Source organism: Dipodomys merriami, unplaced genomic scaffold (genome assembly GCF_024711535.1).
Source record: "Dipodomys merriami isolate MVZ:Mamm:240054 unplaced genomic scaffold, mDipMer1.0.p SCAF_16, whole genome shotgun sequence".
Taxonomy (NCBI): Eukaryota; Metazoa; Chordata; class Mammalia; order Rodentia; family Heteromyidae; genus Dipodomys; species Dipodomys merriami.
In genome coordinates, this window is record NW_027202937.1 from 29696594 (window position 1) to 29717232 (window position 20639).

A 20639-nucleotide genomic window follows, 5' to 3' on the forward strand; every position below is an offset into this window, starting at 1 on the left:
TCATCATCACCATCACCTTACTGAATTTTCACCTGCATGTGGATGCTTCAGAACATGAAACATCCTCTTGTAAAATAAAGGACCTATGTACACAAGCCATCCCACTGCTGCATAGGTGGAGAATGTATGGTTCAAACTACCCATCTCCTTACAAAACCAGATCTGGATTGTCAGACCTAATGAAAGTTTCCATTAGGTGATATGTGGTAATTAATAAAAATGAAAGCAAGCCCAGGACACCTTTCTTGTCCTTAACAAGTCTTGTGTGATGGGCAGTATGCTCAGGGACTCTTCCAAAAGACCTGAATCTCTGCCTCTGCTTCCTCCCACCCCATTTTATTCTCTGAGTCTAGGTCAGGCCCAAGAATCTGCATTTTAAGGAATTTCAGTGAATCAGTTGGACACACAAGAGCAGGAAAGAGAGAAAAGGGAGGGAACAAGGGAAGGGAAAGGGAGCGAGAGTGAGACAGTGAGAGACAGAGACAGACAGAGAGAGAGGAAAAATAAAAATTACGGATCCAGAACATACTGAAGGAATGGGGCCTAATTTTTGGGTAATTCCCCTCTTCTTCCTAGAGAGGATTTATGGTTTGGGTAAAAACCATTAAGAACACATTGGTTTTTGCATCAGTTTCAGTTTGAGTTTCTGCTTTCTGCAACACAAAGTGAAATCGTACACAGCCTCAAAGCTTTGGTCTTGGCCTCAAAGCTTTGGTCTTGGTCTCCCACGCGGCAGAGCTACGTACAGGGCAGAGCACAGATGCTGAAGAACTGGAGCCAGAGCAAGGCACAAGGAAAGGGGAACTTGTATATGATTTCCTTTCTTTCTTCCCTTTGTCTCCCTCATGAATCCTTCCATTTTATTACGATGTCCTAATTGGGTAACACAAAGCTATAAACATATCATCCTTGGTCTGGCATATTTCACTTAGCATGATGTTTCCATGCTATAGCATGAGTCAGTACTCCTTCTCTTTTTATTGCAAAGTAATATTCCATGACATAGGCATACAGTATGGGAATGTCTTGTTTTCATCTAGAGAGAGCTCACTTATGCCAGATGTTAGTTAGTATATAGTGTTGTGACTCTAATCATGACATTTGTGTAACTAAATTCAGGGAGACACAAGAATCTCTGAAATAAAACCTTAAAAGAGTCCCAAGCTCACTTTGGGTTATAAGTAAATACTGAAATGTCATCACATTTTTTTTCCAGTCCTGGAGCTTGAACTCAGGGCTTGGGCACTGTCTCTCAGCTCTTCAGCTCAAGGCTAGCACTGTACTACTTGATCCACAGCATCACTTCCAGCTTTTTTTCCAGGGCCTCATGTATACAAAGCAAGCACTACCACTGAGTTACCTTCTCAGCCCTCCAATGAACTTTTCTACCCAGCTTTCTCTTGATCTATAATCCTTCAGATCTCAGCCTCTTGTGTAGCTAGGATTACAGGTGTGAGTCACCAGTGCCTAGCTTGCTCTCTTTTTGAGATAGAGTCTTGCTTGTTGCCAAGGCCATCCTAGACTGCAATCTTCCTATCTATACTTCCTGCTATCGCTTGTATAACAGATATTTAACACTATGCCCAGATTTTTCTGTTAAATGAGGAGGGTCTCTTGAACTTTTTTCACTGAGTTGACTTCAAACCTTGATCCTCTCCATCTTCTTTTTTTTTGGGGGGGGGGTCCGGTTGTGGGGCCTGAACTCTGGGCCTGAGCGCTGTCCCTCAACTCTTCACCTCAAGGCTAGAGCTCTACCACTTGAGCCACAGCGCCACTTCCGGCTTTTTTTTCTTTTTGCTTATGTGGTGCTGAGGAATTGAACCCAGGGCCTCATGCATGCAAGGCAAGCGCTCTACCGCCGAGCCACCTTCCCAGCCCCTCCCAATCTTCTTTTAAATAATTTTTGCTGTTATTTGGGCTTGAACTTTGGGCCTGGGCACTGTTTCTGAGTTTGTTTGTTTTTTTTTCAATCCTGGGGCTTGAAGTCAGGGCCTGGGCACTGTCACTGAGCCTCTATGTGCTCAAGGCTAGCACTCTACCACTTGCACCACAGTACCACTTCTGGCTTTTTCTGTTTATGTGGTAGTGAGGAATCAAACTCAGGGGTTCATGCATGCTAGGCAAGTACTCTAACCACTAAGCCACATTCCCAGCCCTATCTCTGAGCTTTTGTGCTCAAGGCTAGTGCTCTATGACTTGAGCCACAGTTTCTACTTCACCTTTTTGTAGTTAACTGAAGATAAGAGTGTTATGGACTTTTTTTTGCCCAGACTGGCTTTGAGCTGCGATCCTCAGATGTCACCCTCCAAAGTAGCTAGGTGTGATCATCCCAATCTTAGCTTCCCTTGTAAGATGGAATGACAGGTGCACAGCACCAGTGCCCAGCTCTGTCATCATCTTTTTGGTACTCTGCATGGTGCCTTTGGATGTGGCCGACCCTACTGTAAACATGGCCCGTTCTCCTAAATAGGCCTACAGATGCAGTGAGGTCCTGAACGCAAGAACTCTAACCAGTTCTGCTAGGGAATTAGAGTTGTTTGTAAAATTTCTGTAGAAGGTCACCAAGCTGAGACCACCATGACATCACTGGAGAACAACAAGGGCAAGAACATGCCCTCTGGGAAGGTAGGACTTGCTGGAAAGCTACAATGATTAAGATCTCCCCATTCCAACCCCGTGCTAGATCAGAACAGCGCTAGATCAGGACAGCGCCAGCAGGGGACAGAACAGAGAGCACCCAACATCCACCACGACAAGCACTGACAATGGACCCCACTTACACAATCAGCTCCAAGTGAGTGAGATACAATAAAGTAAGATGTATCAGAGAAACCAATAAGGAATACAGGGGATGCTTTTATGGGTTTCTTCAGAGATAAGGAAGGCTCTCCCATCCCGTCATAGATCAATGTCACAGGACACGCCGTCAACCATATTCAATCTCAAGGAACCTTAAACAAGAGTATCAACAGCTTCTCTTGCCAAAATCTGATTTCACCCCATCTTTACAAGAGTAAGAAGATGACGGCTAGAAGGTAACACAGACAGCAGCCAGTATTACACATCAGAGCAGTTACCACACAAAGTCAGAAAAAGTAAGAGCAGGTGAATGGTAGAATGACCCAAGTGGAGTATACCTGCCTGGCAAGCACAGGGTCCTGAGTTCAAACCCCAGTATCACAAAACAAATTAATTAAGTAATTCAGAGCAGACAGCTAAAGACACTGAGTTTCGTCTTTAAGTGTTTCATTTATTTTATTTACATAAGACATGTTCTAACTATGTTCCAACTTGAAATCCTCCTTATTTAGTTTCATGCGTAGCTGGGATTACAGGCTTGTACCAATGTGCCCAGCTTTTCTTTTTTTTTTTTTTTATTATTTTATTTATTTTACTTTCAAAGCTACAGAAGTTAAATATACCAACACACCAATGCAACTCAAGGTCTCAAGCATGCCAGATAAGCTTTCTACCACTGAACCACAACCTCAATCATAAAATACTTTTCATTTAACAATTCTTTCCTGTTTTTTCATCTTCTGACTTAAAAAAGAATGAAAAGCTCCTCCTTTAACCTAAGACTTTCCACTCTGACTGCAGACAAGTAAGGAACTATGCAGAAAGCCCAGTCAGTTCTCCACACGTGGACTGAAATCACTTTCTGACAGATCTCTGCTCAGCCACTGTTTTCTGAAAACGTTCTGCATTGTTTGTATGAGGAGGCCACTTAAATCTTACCCACTTGTTTAGCTTCAAGGATTGAAACAAAATGTTTGCTGGCAAAACAAACACTGGTTTTAAAATTCTCCACTTGGGCTGCTGAATAAAACACTTGTTTACTGAAACAAATGTTTTATTTGGAAAACGCTTGCCTTGGTGGATTCTTTCCAAGAAACACACCCGGATGTCCCAGGGTGATGATGTCATGCCCTTGATAGAAGCTGGCATTTTAGGGCAACCTCACCAAGTTCTCTTTCAGAGGACAGATCAACAAGGAGAAAGCCAAGTGTTTTACAAATCAACTCCCGAAGGCCTACAATTCTCCTACTAGGTTATTAAACACACCAACTTCATCCTAACCCAAGATCACTTCTTTATATAATCATGAGTTTTACAAATGACATCATCAAAATAGTAAGAATTTTTAGAGCCACACCTCCAGCCCACATTCTATCTCTTAATAGGATATATTAGCGTTCAGACATTCTACTCTTCCCCAAACAGTGACAATGAACTTAAGGCAAGTCTAACTGGAAACATGTTTACAATCTTTTTCTTTCTTTTTCCTTTTCTTTTTTTTTTGGTCCGGTCGTGGAGCTTGAACTCTGGGCCTGGGCGCTATCCCTCAGCTCTTCAGCTCAAGGCTAACACTCTACCACTTGAGCCACAGCACCACTTCCGGCTTTTTTCTTTTTGCTTATGTGGTACTGAGGAATCGAACCCAGGGCCTCAGGCATGCAAAGCAAGCGCTCTACCACTGAGCCATCTTCCCAGCCCCTTCCTTTTCTTTTTTTGAGATAAGGTCTCACCATGTAGCATAGGTTGATCTCTTGTCTCAACTTCCTAAGTGCTGGAACTATAGGCATGAACCACTATAACTGGTCTGAGATTTTCTACTTTCTGTTCTCTCTCTCTCTCTCTCTCTCTCTCTCTCTCTCTCTCTCTCTCTCTCTCTCTCTCTCTCTCTCTCTCTCTTTTTAAATAGTAGTACTAGGGTTTGAACCCAGACTCTCACATTTACTAGGTAGGTATTCTACCACTGAACCAAGCCCCCAGATCTTTTTTGCACTGATTATTTTTTGAGATAGGGTCTCATGTCTTGCCTGGAAACGTACTTGGACTTTGATTTGTCTATTTTAGGCTTCCTGTTGGAGCTAGGATGACAGTGTTGTGCCATTATATCTAGCTTCTTTCCTTGAGATGGGGCCTCTGGATTTTTTGCAGGGCTGGGTTAGATCCATGATCTTTCTGACTCAGCCTCCCAAGTTTTTGGATGACAGGTTTGAGCCACCAGTGCCTATCAGACTTACATTCTTACATACTAAAAGGAAACATCCTAAAGGAGCTGCAGGATCCTAAGGTTAATTTCATATGGTATTCATAATATTTGACCAAATAAGATTCCTCTGAAAAGTTTCATGAATTTTCATCAAGCTGGGTGCTGGTAGCTCACACTGTAATCCTAATTATTCAGAAAATGAGGGCTAGAGAATTGCAGTTTGAAGCCAACTCAGGCAGAAAAGTCTGAGACATTCCATTTCCAATTCCCCAGCAAAAAGCTGTTTATAAAGTGTGGCTCACCAGGCACCTGTGGCTCACGCCTGTAATCCTAACTATTCACGAGGCTGAGATCTGAGGATCCAGGTTTGCAGCTATTTGGGGCAAGAAAGTCCATGAGACTTATCTCCAATTAACTAGCAAAAAAGCCAGAAGTAGAGCTATGGGTCCAGTGGTAGAGTGCTAGCTTTGAACAAAAGCTTAGGATCACCACCCAGGCCCTGAGTTCAGGCTGCAGGTCCAGCACATACACATACACAAGAAAGAAGAGAGAAGAAAGAGGAGGAGGGAGGGAGAGGAGGTAGAAGAGGCAGAGCAGGAGGAGGAGAAGAAAAGTGTGGCTCAAGAAGCATAGAAGAGAAAGAAAGGTGAGTGAGAACTAGAAGCCCTGGGGCTGGGAAGGTGGCTCAGTGGTAGAGCACTTGCCTTGCATGCTCGAGGCCTTGGGTTCGATTCCTCAGCACCACATAAGCAAAAAGAAAAAAGCCGGAAGTGGTGCTGTGGCTCAAGTGGTAGAGCGCTAGCCTTGAGCTGAAGAGCTGAGGGACAGCGCCCAGGCCTAGAGTTCAGGCCCTACGACTGGACCCCCCCCCAAAAAAAAAAGAACTAGAAGCCCTTAGTTCAAGCCCAAAACTGGCACAAAAAAACAAGCAAACAAAACTATTATTAAGTGATAACAGTAATGGTCTGTTAACCTTTTTAAAGTATATTCTCTTATCTTAAAAAAAATAACACACACACACACACACACACAATGGCTCACACTTGTAACCCAAGTACTCAGGAGGCTAAATAGTGTGATTTGAAACCAGCCCTGAAAAAGAAAGATCAAGAGATTCTTCAACTCCAATTAACCAGCCAAAAGCTAAAAGTGGAGCTATGACTTAAGTGGTAGAATACTAGCCTTGAGCAAGAAAGCCAAGGGACAATGTCTAAGCCCTGAGTTCAAGCCCCAGTGCCTGAAAAACAAAAACATAACAAAAACCCCTCAGACTTTGAAAGCTGTTCTCAAAGTCACTTTCATCACTCTCTCCTCCTCTCAAGGTCAAGAGTACCAATCATAGGGTGACATAAGAGGAAATGATAAAAAAAAAAAAAAAGATGAGCTGCTCCACATCAAGAAGTACCTGTACAACCCACGCTGTGAGTGTCGACTATGAGGCTGGCTGAGAACCAAGGTAATCAAAAGTAAAACACCCAGGAGCTTGAGGGCTGGGCTGACATTTCAGGAAGCAGCATGTTCCATGAAACGCAGGAGGACAAAAGGAAGGAACACAGCACAGAGCATGGTAGGTTTTTTTTTTTCTCTCTCTCTCTCTAAGTAATTTTTAAGATAATTTTTTATTGAGATTAAGTGATTACATACATTTCACAAATTTCACAGTATTGTGAGATAGTGATACTTAAAGTCACAAACACATTTAACCTTCACAAGGCAAATTATCATTATAGAACACGGTAGTTGTTAAGCATGCCATGCAAACAGGCACATTTGTACTGCTGCAATTTGGTGTAAAATGCTGGCGGATTTTTTTTTTCCTAGCCAAATCAAAGAACTCAGCTTTAAAAATACAAATTATTATATACAGTGTGCAGAAATGTTTGTGAAGTTCTAAGTTAACTGTAGATTATGTACAATAGCATTGCTTAAGAATGCCTTGCTTGCAAATATTTAAAGGTACAACCTGGGTACTGGTGGCTCACACCTGTAATCCTAGCTACATAGAAGGCTGAGATCAGAGGACTGCGGTTCAAAGCTAGCCCAGGCAGGAAATTCCCCTTGAGTCTTCTATCTCCAATAAACCACCAGAAAACCAGAAGTACTGCTGTGGCTCAAGTGGTAGGGTGCTTACCTTGAGCTGAAGAGCTCAGGGACAGTGCCCAGGCCCAGAGTTCAATCCCCATGACCGACCAATAAATAAATAAATGAATAAATAAGTGAGTAAATAAAGTGAGTTTTTTTATTTCCAAGAAACTATGTAAAATGTTAAGCTTTTCTTCTTGTGTAGTACTCACAAAACATTTTTTTTTTGTATTTAGGCATTTGCATCAAATTGCTGAGCAAGATTAATAATCACATTAATTCAACAAATTTAAAAGACTATTTGGGGAGGGATGGGTTCATGATTTTTTTAGCTCTATTTACATTCAAAAGTAGAAAAGATTTAATTTATATTTCCTGGAGCTACTAAAAAACTATACCTTTCTATATTGTAAAAACAGGTCAGGAAGGGAAATTATATATAAAATAAACATTTATACTATTCTGTAAAAAAAAAAAAAAAAAAGAAAATTAAGCTATCAGGCTGGGTGTTGATGGCTTACTCCTATAATCTTAAATACTCAGGAGGCTGAGATCTCAAGATCATGGTTCCAAGCCAAAGAAGAAAAGTCACTAAGACTCTTTATCTCCTATTAACCAGCAAAATGCAGGAAGTATGGCTCAAATGGTAGAGCACCAGCCTTAAGTAAAAATGCTAAGAGACAATGCCAGACCCTGAGTTCAGACACCAGTACCAGCACCAAAAAGAAAAAAAAAAAAAAAGCTAGGACCATCTCTGTCTTTTTTAGAGGTCTGTGAAGTGACAATATGAACTAATTATCTCTTTCTTCGGCAATCTTATTCAAACTCAAAAGTATTTTACATTAGGACAGACATGTTCTAGAACTGAAGTATGCAAAACCTGATTTATACATTTCAAAATGATAAGAGTAACTATATCTTATTAAAATCATCTAGGAGCTGGGGATATAGCTCAGTGATGCAGCACACACCTACTATGTGAGGCCCTGGGTTAGATCCCATTATTGAAAAAGCAAACAAATGGCCTGGGAAGGTGGCTCAGTGGTAGAGCGCTTGCCTTGCATGCATGAGGCCCGGGTTCAATTCCTCAGCACCACATAAGCAGAAAAAGCCAGAAGTGGCGCTGAGGCTCAAGTGGCAGAGCGTTAGCCTTGAGCTGAAGAGCTCAGGGACAGCACCCAGGCCCAGAGTTCAGGCCCCCTCGACTGACATAAAAAAAAATAAATAAATAAATAAAAGGTAACTGGGAATCCCAAATTGATCCTTTAAGAGAGTAGTCCCCTGAAACATTGTATTTCTAGGCTATTCCACTTCAAAGTGTTTAGAAATACAGGTAATAATCTGCTTCTAAACGGATTCCAGTAAACAGAGGGTGGGGGACAGGATCATGAATATGTACACCAAACTATTATCTGACATTCTTGGCCAAACCCTCAATGGCTTATGCCTGGTGTGGATCTGACATTGACACATTTTCCATTGGTAATTAAGTCCTACCATGAGATCTTGGCTTTTAAAAGATGAGTCCTCCCCAATACAGGGAAATGTGTATCACAAGCAAATATTTTTGCTTAAGAAAGTGTTTTGTTTCAGTTCCAACACCGATATTTGTTTCAAACCTCTCTTGCCAAGGCCTTCTAGCATGCTATATTAAAAAAAAAAAAAAGTTGTCAAACTGGTTTTAACACATCTTTTCAAGACTGATAAGCAACAGTTTAGACCAGTTTAAGTCCCTACATTTTCACAAATGCAGTAACACATTTAGAGGAGGGGTCATTGAATAAACTTGGAACATCCAGAGCCAGGAAAACTACACAAGGTTTCTCCTTCGGTAAAACACGAACCCACAACTTCGTTGGCATGGAAGCTGACATCCTGTTGGGACTGACTATCTTCGGGCCTGTTCTATGTATACTATGAAACACGGCTGCAAACAGTGGGTGGTTGTGAAAATAATTTCTAGTGGAAAAACAAAAAAGGGTACTATTAATATATTTGACTGGACTAAAAACTTTGGTAGCCAGCAATGGTGTTTCCAATTTTTTTTTTTTTTTTTTAGGTAAGAGTAAGATTTATGTAATCTTAAGAACTGGTTCAATATGCAATACCCTGAATTCGATCCTGTCCATCACTAAACACACAAAAAAATAAGTCATTTCATTTAACAATGTAGCCATTGCATGGTAATTAAGTCCTCCCCCCCCCTAAGTTTTTGGACTGTGATATCCATAAAATCACAAACAATGAAAAGCAGTATTTTAACAGGCAAATCAGGGTTATAATGGCAAATAGTAGCTACTGCACAATGGGTTAAGAAAACAGTAAAATGGCTTTCAAAAAGCACACTGGAAACTCAGGAAAGTATATAAATTAAATTCTATAAATTCATACTTAAGTAAGTTCAAGGACCTGAGTTCAAATCCCAGTGCTACCACATATACATATACATAAACATATATATATATATGTATATATACACACACACACACACACACACACACACACACACACACATATATATATATATATGTATATTCACATTTGAGTGCATTCTCTTCCTGTACATTCAGGTTTTCAGAAAAACTTTTAAAAACCACAATTCTTTTTCTGGAATCTGTGTGTGTGCGCGTGCATGCGGATGCATGCATGCACGCGCACACACACACACACATGTGCGCGCGCGTGCACAAGCAAGTATTGGGACTTGAACTCAGGGCCTGGATGTTGTTCTTTAGCTTTTCACTCAAAGCTAGTGCTCTACCTTGTGAGCCAGAGCTCCACTTTCAGCTTTTTGATGGTTAAGTGAAGATAAGAATATCAGACTTTCCTGCCTCGGTTGGTCTTGAACCTTGATCCTCAGATGTCAGGCATGAGCCACTGGTACTGGGCTTTTCTGGCATTTTGAAGAAAGCTCAGGCATAAGCTTATCTTTCTCTTTTGGACTGACTGACCATACCAGTAGCCAGGGTGCCAGTATATACTAGGGTAAGGCCATTAGAAAGCCACCCCTCAGGGCTGAGAAGGTAGCTCAGTGGTAGAGTGCTTGCCTTGCATGTATGAGGCCCTGGGTTCGATTCCTCAGCACCACATAAATAGAAAAAGCCGGAAGTGGTACTGTGGCTCAAGTGGTAGAACGTTAAACCTTGAGCTGAAGAGCTGAGGGACAGTGCCCAGGCTGAGTTCAAGCCCACAACTGACAAAAAGAAAAAAGAAAGAAAGCCATCCCTCTACCTTCTCTTAGACTATAAATATGAGTATACCTACTACAATTCGATTCTCTTTCTTTCCTTTTATTTGTGTTGTTATTTTTAGTATAACCTGGGTTTTATTTTCTGACACTTTTTTTAAGACTATTACTTTATATTGTTAGTGAATGTGAGCATAGATCCCACTATACACAATGTACATATACAAGTGAACATAAACTTAAAAATGGCTAGTATGGGCTAGGGGTGTAGTTTATGGCAGAGCACCTGCCTAGTATGCACAAGGAACAGCATCCAGGCCCTGAGTTCAATTCCCAGTAATGGCATGTGAGCTTGCATGTACAAAGATAACAGACAAAGAATTGTAGTTTTTTGTTTTTTGGAAACTCTGAATGTATAATAAGAGAATGCACTCAAGTTTGATCCTCAGCCCTGAGGAAGAAGTTTAAATGATAAATTTTACATCATGTAAATGTTATCACAATGTAAAAAGAACCCTTAGATATCATCATCTTTTTTTTGGGGGGGGGGCGGGTCTGGTCATGAGCCTGAACTCTGGGCCTGGGCGCTGTCCCTCAGCTCTTCAGCTCAAGGCTAGCGCTCTACCACATGAGCCACAGTGCCACTTCGGGCTTTTTTCTTTTCTGCTTATGTGGTGCTGAGGAATCGAACCCAGGGCCTCGTGCATGCAAGTCAAGTGCTCTACCACTGAGCCACCTTCCCAGCCGCTCATCTTTTTTTTTTTTTTTTTTTGTCTGTTGGGTTGTGGGGCTTGAACCTTAGGCCTGGGGGCTGTCCTTAAGCTCTTTTTGCTCTATCACTTTGAGCCACAGAACCACTTCTAGTGTTGTAGTAGTTAATTGGAGTTAAGAGTCTCACAGACTTTGCTATCCTGGCTGGCATCAAACCATGATCCTCAGATCTCAGCCTCCTGAGTAGGTAGGGTTAGAGGCAGGAGCCCCCAGTGCCTAGTTTTTTCCACACTTCTTTTTTTTTTTTTTTTTTTTGTCAGTCGTGGGGCCTGAACTCAGGGCCTGGGCGCTATCCCTCAGCTCTTCAGCTCAAGGCTAGTGCTCTACCACTTGAGCCATAGCACCACTTCTGGCTTTTTTCTTTTTGTTTATGTGGTGCTGAAGAATCAAACCCAGGGCCTCATGCATGTAAGACAAGCACTCTAACACTGAGCCACCTCCCCAGCCCATCCACACTTCTTAAATGAAGGAAAAACATGAGTTGAGAAAATAACCCACTCTGGGGTTTAAAGGGTAGTATAATGGCTAAGTTCTGTGTGTGGGGTAGCCCAGTGGGAGGGAAGGTGGGGGGGAGTGAGAATCTTCCCATACATCAATTGTATGGGAAGACTCTACATCAATTGTAAACATTAGCTCTGGCTCTTTCACCAAGTAAGTAACAATACAGACACATGAATCTGTCTTTCTCTAGCTTATAAACAAGAAAAGGAAGAAGCAGTGCTCAGTTTGTAGTTAAGATAATTAGCATCAGGCAAACAAAATGTCTGATTGCTACTCAACAGGACAGAAATTTCTTTCCTAACAGTAAAGAAATAAAGAAGCTGAGTGCCAGTAGCTCACAGCTATAACCCTAGCTACTCAGTGGGCTAAAATCTGAGGATCAAAGTTTGAAGCCAGCCCCATTGAGGCTCTTATCTCCAATAAACCACCAAGAAGCCAAAAGTGGAGCTGTAGCTCAAATGGTAGAATTCTAGCTTTGAGGGAAAAAAAAAAAAAGGTAAAAAACAACTAAGGGACAGAAGCCCAGGCCCTGAGTTCAAGTCACAGGATGGCACAAAACAAACAAAAATAAGTGTTCACAATCATCAGCTTTAAGAAATCCAACCCTAGTGGCTCACAGCTGTAATCCTAGCTACTCAAGAGGCTGACCTCTGAGAATGGTTCAAAGCCAGACAGGGAAAATAACTCTGTGAAACTCCTGACCCTCCAATTAACTAGTAAAAAGCTGCAAGTAGAACTGTGGCTCAAGTGGTAAGGTTCCATGAAAAAGCAAAGGAACAGTGCCCAGCCCGAGTTCAAGCCCTTGTACACACACACACACACACAATCCAATCTCATATTTCAGATTTATCTTTAAACTTAAAGACCAGCCTGTACCCTGCTCAACTCATCTTGCACTACTGAGCTCCCTTGAAGAGGATCAGCCAAACGGTCCACTCCTGAGAATCCTGCCAAATACCACACCCTAGCTCCACGTATCCAAAGGTACAGGAAGTGGTCTGCCCAAAGCCAGGTTATTGCATCTTCCAGCAGGCTTTCTCAGTCTGAGTCACTGGCCACTACCCAGAACTCAGAAACCCTCTCCCCACCCGCACTTCCAACCCAGCAGGGCAGAGCATTCAACACATCCATCCACTCTTCCAGACCAGGGCTAAATTTGGAAATATGCAGGTCATTGGGATAAAAACAACTTTGAGCACTATCCATCAGACCCCCAAGCAAAGGACAGGAGGGAAGGAATTAATGAAAAGCTTGTAGTCTTTTACTTTCCCTAGAACAGACACAGGAAGCCTGGGGAGATCTCAGGCTAGACCACAAACTGGCAAAGGCCACTGCTTCATCTGTACCAGAGTGGTAGAGGGAATGTAGTAAAAGTATAGATGGTTAGCCCAAAAGATTCTCAAGCTGTGGGGCCTCTTAATCTGACATGCCAGGCTAGGCAGCCAGCTGCTAGGTTAAAGCATTTTGGTTAAGGCAGTGCTGAGTTAGTGTGATGGCTCTGAGAGAAGCCCCAGGAATGACTAACTTTAAGCCTATGAGGAGGGAGGATTTTGAGATTATATAGAGGTACATTCTAATTGGGAATACTACCTAGACAAGTCCTTTTCCAAAAGATGTGAATTTAGGAGCTTATTCATACTGTGACCTGCCATTATTTCGAGTAGGTGATATACCTCTCAGTCTTGGGCCTGTATACACTGATGTATCACTTAAAGTGGGCTTCCATCTTGGTCTCAACTCTGGTTTCTCAAATCAGTCATTCCATTGATCTTGAACTTTGGCTTCCTGTTACTGATTCTGTGGACAGTCACACCTCTCAAGGAATCTGTAAATCCTGTCATCTCTAACTTAAGTCCACTACCCTCCCCATCCAAATACTATTTATTTGTGTGTGTGTGTGTGTGTGTGTGTGTGTGTGTGTGTGTGTGTGTTGTGGAGCCTGAACTCTGGGCCTGGGCACTGTCCCTCAGCTTTTCAGCTCAAGGCTAGCACTCTACCACTTGAGCCACAGTGCCACTTCTGCCTTTTTCTGCTTATGTGGTGCTAAGGAACCAAACCAGGGCCTCATGCATGCAAGGCCACTGAGCCACCTTCCCAGACTCCAAATACTATTTTTTAAAAAACCAAAACTGTCAAGTTTTCTTTTATGCAAGCTCATAAAGCACTGTCTTCCAACCAAATCCCATTGACATGACACTTATCCAGGCCCATGTGGTGGATTCTATGTGCATAACAAAGTTATAACTACACTAGATTATAATTTATTAAGTGTGCAATAGCATGCCATACATACTGTAACTAAAAATACTTTACTGCTAAAAATGCTAGCAACATCCTAAGCACTTATAAAATGGCACCATAGACTTGTTCCAGACCTCCAATTTGTAACGAGAGACACCATCAGTAAAGCATTTTCAGCAAAGCATAAAGGAGACATGCCTTTATTCCCCTGCTGAAAATCTTTTCTATTTCCCCATTGCCTGCAGATAAAGTTCTAATACCAAGCTTGACCAGGCATTCATGGTCTCCTCGTTGGCCTGCATCCAACCTATCATTCAAATGATAAATTTCACACTTGATCCATTTCTTCTAGTGGCAAATCTGGTCTATGGAAATTCCTCAAACATGCTGTGCAACTTCTGCCTCTCTTAGCTTATGTCATTAGGCCTATTAGCCTGGAAATGGCTTTCCTTCTCCAGCTGTGAAATTCAAACCCATCCTTTAAGGCCTGAGTTCAAGTCCTACGAGGTCCCTCTGAAGCATTTCCTGATGGCTCTCATCCAGGAATGCATCCAGCATCCGGTGACATCCACACCTGTCCTAAGCAAGTTTGTCTTTTATCCTTCTCTTTCCCTGGTGCCTTCTAAATTCTACCTCCAACAAAGCTGAACTTGGTTCTTGGCACCTCTCAGAGCCCTCTCCGTCTAGCCCACTTAGCTCTCTGCCCCTTCTGGAAGTTCTTCTATTGGCTCCCTTGTTAGCAGTCATTCATACACTGCTTGGTGGTATCACCTCCCTAAAAAAAAATCTTTTATTCTAATACAGAAACAATGCGAAGGTGCTCTCTACATTTTAGAGAATAAATAGAATCGAGTGGGGGAAAACTCAATCTTTCATATTCTTTTTTCTCGACTCATTGTGACTTTAATATATGAATTTATTATTTATGAATGCATCATCTATGTACATATTTTAAGAGTTTTTTTTATTTAACTCAATAGCTGAATTTCCTGTTTTGTCACCTAGCTTCTATCTTATTAGACTTGACTCTTTTTAGAACTGTGCATAGCTTCTCAACAATGCCCACAATAGTTGACATAGTTCTATACACAGCGTAGGTGGCTCAGATGCTTCAAACATACTCTCATTCAGAAAATATTTTGGAGGTGTCTGTGAATGGATCCAAATGCATTGTCTACAACAATCTATGTGAAAGCGTATTATGCACAGAGGACAACGTCTTCCTCCTCCTCCTTCTCCCCCCTTCTCTTCTTCTTCCTCCTCCTCCTCCTTTTGGTGGATGAGTTTTCTATCTAGCATTTTAAATATATAGGAGCACTACACAATATTAAGAGCCCTGTTACTAATGCTTTCTTAACAGATGTTCATTCCTTAATTTGCTTTCTAAAAGTGATTTATAACTAAGTAAAAGGCAGATTATCCTAAATATAATTATTTCATTTATTCAGAGCTGAAATTTGGAGGAAAGATGGGAGAAAATGCAAGTTTGCCACTCTAGTATACCTAAATTTTCAATTCATTTCTACAGCAACAATTGTGGATTGAACCAAGATTCTGAAGGCTCATTACCTCACATAGAAGGAAGTCACCTTGATGTGTTATTTCCAACTTTCCTGAAAAATTTTGTGTAATTGTTTTCACTCAGTATAAAAGAGCACTCAATGTATGGAGCTCTTCCACGGGTTAGGCAAATTCTCAGGTGACCACAATTGTGGTCAGTTAGTTTGTATACAAAAAGCTCAAAAGGAGGACACGTATCCCAATAATTTCAATTCTGTTTCTCCCCATTCTGCTAGGGAGACAAGCCAACAAAGGGCGGTAATAATAATAATAATAATAATAATAATAATAATAATAATAATTTGTTTCTCTTACTAGGACTGACATACTTAGTATATACAAGAACTAGGCTTCAGTCTCTAACACCAAGATAGTAATTATAATAACATAATAATAATAATAACAATAATTCTTTTTTGTGTACTAGTACTAAGGCTTGAATTTAGGGCCTTGTATGCTCTCTTGGCTTTTTTTGGTGCTCTTCTACTTAAGCCACACCTTCACTTGCAGCTTTTTAGTGGTTAATTGGAGAAAGGAGTCTCTGATTTGTCTGCCTGGGCTAGCTTCCAACCAAAAATCATCAGATCTCAGCTTCTGGAATAGCTAAGATACCACCTGTCTGTCTTCATAATAATTATTTTTTTTGGGGGGGGGTCCGGTTGTGGGACCTGAACTCTGGGCCTGGGCACTGTCCCTCAGCTCTTCAGCTCAAAGCTAGCATTCTACCACTTGAGCCACAGCACCACTTCCGGCTTTTTTCTTTTTACTTATGTGGTGTTGAGGAATCGAACCCAGGGCCTCAGGCATGCAAGGCAAGCGCTCTACCACTGAGCCAACTTCCCAGCCCCATAATAATTATTTTTGTGGTTTACATCTCTACACAATTTTCACAACAAAATAACCTTTCACTTATTTTGAATGTAATTCAGCTTACCAAAATCCTATTTGTTTATGTCTCCTAAGAGACTCCCCTCTGAAGATCTCTTTAGAGGGTAGTACAGTGCATACACCCTCTTTGCATCTGATTGAAAACTCCAGCTTGCTTTTGAGGTGCAGTGTCTCTGTACCATGGGCCTTTACTGTGGCTGCGCTACCCCACATCTGGTGACTTGGGTCCCCTAGGTGAGGATGATGGAAAGGGGATGTGATGGAAATCTGGAGGTGCCTGCTTTGGGCTACAAACTCTACAACACTTTATCCTCATATCTCATCATGTAAAACAACCAAACCAACTTTTTTTTTCTTTTTGGTCCAAGATGGGACTCACTTTCCACTCATTGGCAGGTGCCCTACCACCACCTGAGTCATGCCTCCAACCTTAACAACTAACATTTTTCCCCCTGCTCTGCTTGTCTCACCAGCATTCCAACCCAAAGCCCACCATTTTACACTCCCCAACCCTGAGTACTGGGGCTTGAACTTACAGTCTGGACATTATCCCTTAGTTTTTTTCTCCTCAAGGCTGGTGCTCAACCATTGAGTCTCAGCTCCATTTTTGGCTGGTTAATTAGCAGATTTATTTGCACAGGCTGACTTTGAACCTCAATTCTCCGTCTCAAACCTCAATCTCAGCCTCCAGTGTCCAGGGTATCCAGGAATACCTACTGCATGAGCTTACCTATGCTTGGGCCCCATCAACTTATTTACTTATTTATTTATTTTTTGCTGGTCTTAGAGCTTAAACTCTGGGCCTGTATGCTGTCCCTGAGCTCCTTTTGCTCAAGGCTGGTGCTCTCTCCCTTGAGCCATACTCCCACTCCTGGCTTTTTCTGTGATTAAGTCTCGTGGATTTTCCTGCCCCAGCTGGTTTCAAACCACAATCCTCAGATCTCAGGCTCCTGAATAGCTAGGATTACAGGCCTCAGCCAGGGTGCCTGACCCCATCACTTTTAAATCTTAGTTCTTCCCTTCCTGGCATCATGTGCTCTGGGTGTGAGCTGCCGCTGGGCTCAAGGAAGAATCTCCAGCTTCTTCTGCTTTGAGAAGTCTGGGTTCTTTTTATCTTCTTCTTTTAATAAAGGCCTTTTCATGTTTGTTTCTCAGGATTTCCCCAAATACAAAACTGTCCCTGTCCCTCTGTCCCTTATTTCTTCTAACTCTAGGGTATCAACTTCAAACCATTGTGTCAACTAAGTCAGTCACTGTTAAGAACTTCAGTCAATTTAGGGCCGCTTGGGCCTGCATTTGAAAGACTCAAACCCTAATGCAAAAACGTCTTAATTTATATCCTGAGACAGTAAAACAAACACAAAAAGGAGCTGCCTCCTCAGCTTTCCTTTCTCATCTGGGTTCAGGTTATCTATCTATCTATCTATCTATCTATCTATCTATCTATCTATCTATCTACCTACCATCTATCCATCGAAGTATTTAAGTTAACCCACACCTCACTCCTCCACCTTGCCCCGTGTAACTGGTAATGGCCTCCAGCCGCCAGACCTCTCCTAGAATTCATCGCACTCATTGCATCCCGGCCAAACCCCGTTACTGAGGCAACTAAGGTTTTCGTCCTAAAGGGTCGCCGGGAAACACATCCTTCGGGATGCCCTGGTAACTGTCCACCCACCGATAACCCTGGGGGAACCGCAACAGCAAACGACTGGCTTTCCAAGGCTGGGGCAGGCGGCTGCCTCAGAGAGGGGGGGTGCAGCGTCCAGTTACATTCCTGACCCACTTTCGCATGCCCTCCCTCCTCCCTCCCTCCCCACCCCCTCCTCCGGGCCGAAGCCACCCAGCGATCCCTCCCTCCGCCGCCCCCACCCCGGCAGGGTGCACGCCCGGCGTCTGGCACGGCCGGGGACCCCCTCGGAGAGCCTGCCCCGCCCCCACCACCTGCGCGCGGGCCCTTCCGGTCACGTGGGCTCGCGAGCACCTGTTGGCGACTTCACCCCCAGCGGGCCCCTTCTGCCGCCCCCACCCCCGCTTCGCCGAGCCCACGGAGGAAGGGAAACGCGAGCCCCGGCGGGTGGTGCCGCCCCCCTCCCCGCGCCCCTCCTTCAGGGCAGCTCCGCTTTGCAAAGTGCAAAAAGCACCTTGGCCGCCCGGCGTCTGGGGAGTGGGGTTCCCCACCCGCCCTGGCCTCCCGGGGTGCAGCGGGGAGGTGGGGTGAGCCCGCCGCCCGCCCCCGCTGGAAACCTGGGCTCCTGGCGGGCCTCGCGGGGCGGGGATGCGGCGGAGTCCCAGCTGGGGCCGCCCAGGCGAGGGCAGGTAGCGGGGTGGTGACGGTGTGTGCGCGGCGAGCCGTCCCGGGGCCGGGAAGGGGGGCGGGAGGCGGCCGTCGCGGCAGCAACTTCGGAGCGTGCCGAGCAACTCAGCAACTTTGCCTGCGCCGCGCGCCCCTCCCCCGCGCGGCCGGGCCGGGCCGGGCCGGGGGCTGCGCAGGGCGGGCGGGGCGGGGAGGGCTGCGGTACCGCCGGGGGGGGGGGCGGGCACCGATCGCGGATGCCCGCGGGTGGGGAAGGGGTGGTGAACGTGGAACAGCCGCCGGGAACGGTTTGGAGTGGAGGTAGGGGGTCGCACCCCTGCTCCGGGAGGCCTTGGAGAGACCACCCGGGCCCCGCGCAGCGCACGGTGCCCCCCCCCGCGGCCCCCCACTGGCCAGCTGAGCCACTGCAGCTGGGCTCCGCGCGGGGAAGGGGGCGGGAGGCTGGCGGCGGAGCCATGGAAACCGTGCAGGCTGGTTAAATAAGGAGAGGGCCGCGCGGGGCCGGCCCCGGGCTGCCCGCATCCCGCGGCGGATGCTGCGCCCCGGGGAAAGCGCGGCTCAACTCACACAAGTTGTTCCTACCGAGCTGCGGGAGGCCCCGCTCCTGGAGAGGCCAGGCCTGGGTCGGAAAGCGCAGCGGGGTGTTGGGGGGACAGAGGCGAGGATGAAGGTGACCTCAGGGTCATCAGATGTTTGTTCCGGGGTTCGTAGGACAGCACGGAGCCCGGGCTGATCCTGCCAACCAGGAGAGCCTGGGGAGAACCACAACAACCAAATACCAGGGGCGCGTCCTGGAAGGTGGAGCTAGAAGGGTTTAAACCCTGGAGTTCTGGGTACCAGGGGCAGGATGGTACCCTTAAGTCAGGCCCTCCCCGGGTCGGAAGGAGCGGTAATGGCAAGGTGAAAGAAGGGTGTGTAAACTGGAGGCTCGGATGAGGTCCTTGCATTGAAGCAAAGGAGCCTGAAGAGCCCAAGCTATCCACCCCACCCATGCCCTGGAAGCAAACTTAGCCTGCACCCTCCTCCTGCTTGCATACTTCATCTGACTCACTGTGCCTGTTACTGGGGCTTTATACCTATTGCAGCCTGTTTCCTGCAAACCTTGAGATTTTAATAGTAGTGTTATGAAGTTGAGTCACCCCGGGGTGTGGAGATCGTCAAAAGCAAAGGGGTCATTTCAAGTGAAAGTAGACTACCTGAATGGAGAAGAGGCTTCATTTAAAGAGACTTGTATAATCACTGAGGACAGTGGACAGTTCATTCTGACCTGTAAATTACTTTTACACTGGACAGGGACACTGTAAAGAGGTGGTAAATTTATTTTATTCAAAAAACTGTTTAGTTTGTCTCAATAAGGAAAACTATAATCTTTTACACTGTCTCTCTGAAACAATTGCGAAAGTACAGGCCAGAGTTTTTTAGTGCTGTTCCAAAGAACTGGATCCCCGGTGTGTCTATAGTGTGTGTGTGTGTGTGTGTGTGTGTGTGTGTGTGTGTGTGTGTGTGTGTCTGTGTCTGAAATGATCATTTATCAGGTAGGTCTTCCCCGACTCCCAGATGCACGTACCAGATGCATGTAGTTTTAAATCCTAACATCACTGGCATGTTCTGTTTTATGATCTCTTAGTATGGAGTCCTAGTTTCACTGACAATGGTTTCCCTTCTTAGTGGTCCAGAAAATAAGGAAGTTTGAGAAATCTCGAGTTAAGCAAGTTAAAGCAAGTTGATTTGTTGTACAATAATCAACAGCTTAAGACCTTTCAGTCTTCAGTGTACTGTTGGCCTGTGAGTCGCCAAGCAGAGGTGGTGCACTTTTCTACATATAAGAAACATCATCAGGGGCTGGGATATGAGTGTTTGCCTAACATGCACAAAGCCCTGGGTTCCAGTCAGCACCACATAAACAGAAAAAACAGAAATGGCACTGTGGCTCAAGTGAGAGTACTAGCCTTGAGCACAAAGGTGCTCTAGCCCTGAGTTCAAGCCCCAGGGTTAGAAAAGAAAAAGAAACCTCACTACTTTTGGTAAGGAATTACTGCTTAGGGCTACTATACCTTTCAGAATATTCTAGGGTATTTGCAGGATTTGAAGGG

The 20639-nt window shown here is 44.3% G+C and overlaps 1 protein-coding gene across 1 annotated transcript in view; it reads right to left on the reverse strand.

The window, feature by feature from the left end:
• The window catches only part of Rreb1 (ras responsive element binding protein 1), a 219364-nt gene extending 200217 nt beyond the window's left edge, over positions 1-19147 (reverse strand). The window contains exon 1 of the mRNA XM_070024627.1: positions 19129-19147. The gene's annotated coding sequence lies outside the window, so the exon portion shown is untranslated. The remainder of the gene's footprint in view (positions 1-19128) is intronic.
• Between the last annotated feature and the right edge of the window lie 1492 nt (positions 19148-20639).